The following is a 5,732-nucleotide window of genomic DNA, read 5'->3' on the forward strand; positions in this document are numbered from 1 at the left end:
CTTGCCTCGAAAATGTGGTCTTCACATTCATATAGACCTATGCATTCATGTATATACAGTGCACTCCCGTTATAACGAAATGCTCGGGACCGGCGGTTTTCTTTCGTTGTAACGAAATTTCGTTATAACCGAACAAATACAATAAACAGTGCGTATCAAAAAAAAAAAAAACGCAACAAGATTTAATTTCAAATTTGTGAAGATTGTGTCAACTTTACACCAAAGTGAGTAGCATCATCTTAAAGCCACATCTCTTCTTTCCAGTGATATCTAATTTATTCTTACACGGTCATGGGTCGATGGCTGAGTAATCATTCTTTTTGAACAATGGGTCAAATTGGACTTGGGACCAAGTTTCAGTTTCTGCATTCAACTATGACGTCGATTTTCGTAGAGAAAAGCTGAATGTCTGTTCTGGACTTTCTGGAAACGGTTTGCTCCTAGGGCCTTCTTCTTTGAAAACAATATGAACGTAAATGGATACTTACAAATTTTAAATGAAATATTCCTGAATTAATGGAAAATTTTCCTGTGCAACAAAGGAGTGTGTTCAGATGCCTATGGTAGGCACAGGATGGCGCACCAGCCGATCGACTAGTTGCATTAAGAAACACCTGACATTGCAACTCTGAGACAAAGAATCACTGATGAGTTTGAAGCTCTACGCCACCAAGCCCCATGCAATGATTCTCAGGGCTGTGCGTGAGATGGCTAAGAGCTAATCTCAGTGTGGAAAGAAATGGTGGCCATGTTGAGGGGCATGGGATGTAATGTTAAATAGAGATACATTGTACTAGTATCCGTAAGAAGACAATGGTAAGTTGCGATCATTAATTTCATTAATTGTGATCATTGATTTCATTAAAATTGATTTCATTATTCCGTTTGTTTAGTTAATTTCTAATAAGATGCATTGATTCTTGCTGTGCCTAAACTTGGTCCCAAGTCCAATTTGACCCATTGTCCAAAAAGAATGATTACTCAGCCATCCATGACCGTGTAAGAATAAATAAGATATCATTGGAAAGAGGAGATACGTGGTTTTAAGATGTTGCTACTCACTTTGGTGTAAAGTTAACACAATCTTCACAATTTTGAAATCAAATCTTGTTGCGTTTATTTTGATACGCACTGTATAACGAAAACAAGGAAACCACGCATATATATCATATTATGTTTGCTGAATACTCATCATACACTGGAAAGCTGTGTGAAATGTGATGGGATAACTGTATTACAATAATAAACGCAAGATCCACTCAGAAAGTGTGTGTGGCACAAGGAGCGAACACACAGTGGTGTGAAGCGTTCACCCATGCAGAGACGCTATAAATGCTTGTTCCGCTACGTATTTTCGAAAGCAATTCGCATTTCGTTATAACGGAGCACATTTCTTTTGTTTTTCTTTGTCTGTGGCGCTCGGAAAAGACTTCGTTATAACGGAAATTTCGCCATAACCGTGTTCGTTATAAGCGAATTTTGTGCCATAGACTTTAATAATGATAATTTTGGGACCAGAAGATTTACTTCGTTGTAACGAAATTTCGTTATAACCGTGTTCGTTGTAACGGGAGTGCACTGTATGTGTATCTACACAAAGCTAAAATTGTTTGCTTTTCTGTTCTAAGTTCTTGAACATCTGTAAAAGCTCAGTTGACATGATGCCTTGGTTAGATTGAAGACTCCAGCGGTCAGTTACTGCTTATTCTTCCTGTAAAAAGATATCAGGAGTAAAATGTTGTGGATATTGATTAGGCCTACTGGACACTGATTCCTAAACTATGACATGCTGATCTAATGTCATGATACAAACACATAGAGCAACTCTAGAATCTATGCAAGTAGCTTAATCATTTTTGTCTAGAATAAAATTCTGTGTTCCATGACAAAATTCATCCTGGAGAAAATATTACTTTAAATTACAGTACTGATGCAAATGATAGCTTTGTGGAATATATATGTATCCAAACAAAATTTTCTGAATTTATATACAATTTATGTTTTCATACTTGCATACTCTGATGCATAAATGTTTGTATGCTACCATTTTGTCTTCAATTGAAGTACATTGGCTGTATACACCTTGTACATTTATCTTTCAGAGCCAATATATACAGTGTAATAATTTGATACTATCTTAGAACAAACCAAACAAGAATTCTAATGTTAAAGTTAAATATATTATGCATGTTCCTTCTGAACTAAGGTCCAAATAAGGCCCAAATTCTACTTTAAAAAAACAAGCATAATTTGTATCATTCTTAAATTACTACTGGTATGGTTGAATGTCTTCCTTTCACAGAACAACAAAATTGTGTTGCATCCACATATAAAACCCTTAAACAACAAAAATTCTTGAACGCAATTACAGTAGATACAATCATGATTAAGTTACAACAGATGCACAGTAAAATTCTATCAAAATTGGACATGAAAAGAAAAAGTCATGGAATTCAAGTAACGGTAGCACATTTTCACTGCACAGTAATCTTGCTCACAATCTCACATGCAAATTCCAAGCATTTCAGGTGATCATCTGATATCTCTTTCATTTGATTTTGCACACACAAAAAAGTCCTTGATGATTTACATCATACACATCTTAGTGAACTGTATGCTATTAAGTCATATTTGCTTTGCTACATATTGTTAAACAAAAACATAAACGCTTTCAAAAGCACAACAAAGAATGGTACATGCGACTGCCAAGCTCAAAACCAACAAAAAGTCACAGATTATAATTCTCTGTATTAAACAGACTCTAAATTTTTCAGTTTGTCTAGATCCCTAACCTGAAGAGTAATCATTTATCTGCCTACTGTCAAAATTTGATGGCTTATTAAATGTAGAACAAAACTGAAATGGAAATATTAGCAGCTAGTTTTCCTGGAACATATTCTTTCCAGACAAGCACCGCTTTTGCTGGGTCTTCATTGATCCGTACATTATACAGTTTCTGAACAGCAAGCCCGAGTGAACTTAATCTTTAATCCTCTTTTCTCCCTTTTCTATGAAACGTACAGCACGTACCTTTTAACTTTTTCATTCAGTCAATTCATGAATGGGTTAGAATGGTCAAATTTCAACAAATTAACGTTAGACTCTGTATTTCTATCAGGGTCTATAGAAGTAAGAACTCGAGTACTTTTTTTTTTTATGCAGAAAAGTAGAATCAATTTTTCTCTGGCCTATTTTTATGGGTTTTTGAACTGGGTAGTCACAATTGTGATTTCCAGTTCATAAAATGGAAATTAACCCGTTGAGGAGTCCCGAGAATACTCGGGCAGGGGTCTGGGAAATGCATGTTGCATGTAGCAATTGAATAGTCCATCCTCAACAGGTTAAGATTTGTGTTCACATCAATGGGATATTCTTGAGGAAATTACATCATCTAATCTCATTCCGACATGAACCGTATGTTGCTGACATTTTGCTGTTTATTTAACCCGTTGAGGACGAGTTCAGAGTGTACTCAGGCAAGCGCACTAAACTGTTACGTATTACGACTATGATGGGTAATGTGTTCTCACGTGAGAGGGGCAGACACCTCACTGACCTCAGTGACACCTCTTGAATATCCTGCTTACAACTTTCCAACTCGAGCACATCATTTTCACCATGTTCACTTGGGGTAATATAGGTAATCAGGTAATCATGTAGAAATGCACACCATGTTAGGCCAGGCAGGGTTAACTTTAGACAGAAAGATCCGTCTGTCCGGAGGACTCTTTTATATTTTGCCATTGACGCTGTCCTCCGTATACGGAGGGGATCCGTGAAGCCAGACGTAGTCTCCGCGGAACATTCCCCGACGGACAGATACAGACCGATCTTTCGGTCAAGGTTAACTTCTGATAGGCCTTGCCTTGTAACGTTTTAGTACTGGGGTTGACCGACAATTCCGCGAAAAACTTCTCATTTATAATGATGACATTTGCTGGGTCAGTTTTTCGCTTCCCTCCAAGCGAAAAAATTACCCAGCAAATTTCATCATTAATGAGAAGTTTTTCGCGGAATTAGACAGACTTGTCGGTCAAGTACTGGGGCACCTCACACGTCGCTCGGTCCCGAATCACGAAGACTCCATCGCTAAATCAGAATACTGCCAGTCATTTAAACTCCATCTTGTTGATCAATAAACCTACAATATACGGTGACTTCATTGTTTCCTCTCGAGATTGGTTTCACCACCAAACAGCGGGAGGGACTTTGCTTACCTGGCAGCAGCAATATTCTCTGGCAGTTCTTAATAATCTTTCCCCGGCCAGCGCCATCGGCCGATGGAGTCACATTAATACCGTACTGTACCGGTACATGAATGTGAATGGCTGAATGTGTCACATCTGCACGCACGTCTGCTGCATGCTCGCTCAATCTCTCATAGCAAAGAGAGTTAGCGCACGCACATACGCAGGGCGCTCACAAGCCTCTTGGCTCTTGAGAGGCTCTCGATTGTGATCAATCCTAAATGCGCGCCCGCTGTTCAAGGTGTGGACCCGGGGAAAACCTAAAACCACTGATATGTTTTTCAGTGGGGAAAACCCGGAATACTAGTAGTCCAGTCAAAATAGGGTTTCACCCACCACTATTGCAACAGTAGGAATTCCACTGCAGTGCAACTTGTTATGGGCTCCTAAACACCATACTAAAAGTCCCAAGAAATCCAGTGGGGCAAAGTGGCTGAATTTGCATAATATGCAAATTAGCTCCATAATGATAAAAATACAGTGTTTCCATGAAAACCAGGCTTCTAGGTTTCAGATTGGAACACCGAAAGTGTTGAAATCTATGTTTACAATGTCAGTTAGTGCGATGCAAACATTTCTGTGTACATAATTTCGGCCTCATTTGCATAATATGCAAATTAGCTCCCATAATGATAAAAATACAGTCTTTCCAGGAAAACTATGGTTTTAGGTTTCACATTGGAACACCGAAAGTGTTGAAACCTATATTTACAATGTCAGTTAGTGCGATGCAAACATTTCCATGTACACAATTTGGGCCTCATTAGCATAATATGCAAATTAGCTCCCATAATGATAAAAATTCAGTGTTTCCAGGAAAACTATGCTTCTAGGTTTCAGATTGGAACACCGAAAGTGTTGAAACCTATGTTTACAATGTCAGTTAGTGGGATGCAAACATTTCCATGTAAACAATCTGTGCCTCATTTGCATAATATGCAAATTAGCTCCCATAATGATAAAAATATAGCGTTTCCATGAAAACTATGCTTCTGGGTTTCAGATTGGAACACCGAAGGTGTTGAAACCTATGTTTACAATGTCAGTTAGTGCGATGCAAACATTTCCATGTACATAATCTGGGCCTCATTTGCATAGTATGCAAATTAGCTCCCATAATGATAAAGATAGTGTTTCCATGAAAACTATGCTTCTATCTTTCAGATTGGAACACCGAAAGTGTTGAAACCTACGTTTACAATGTCAGTTAGGGCGATGCAAACATTTCCACATAATTTGGGCCTCATTTGCATAATATGCAAAGGGTACCGAGCCAACAGAATATCCAAATGCATAAAAGTGCCCGATATGAGCATTTCAAGAGTGTTCAAATATGATATTTCAATTTCTCTTCACCAAATACAAACTTTACAGCATTAGTAAACCTAGCATGATAATATTATGCAAATTAGAGTTTGTTATCAGACAGATAATGATAACTTATCCATTGATTACGTAGAATCAATGTACGAAATTAAACAAGTG

The sequence above is a fragment of the Diadema setosum genome, chromosome 19 (assembly GCF_964275005.1).
Source record: "Diadema setosum chromosome 19, eeDiaSeto1, whole genome shotgun sequence".
Lineage (NCBI taxonomy): Eukaryota > Metazoa > Echinodermata > Echinoidea > Diadematoida > Diadematidae > Diadema > Diadema setosum.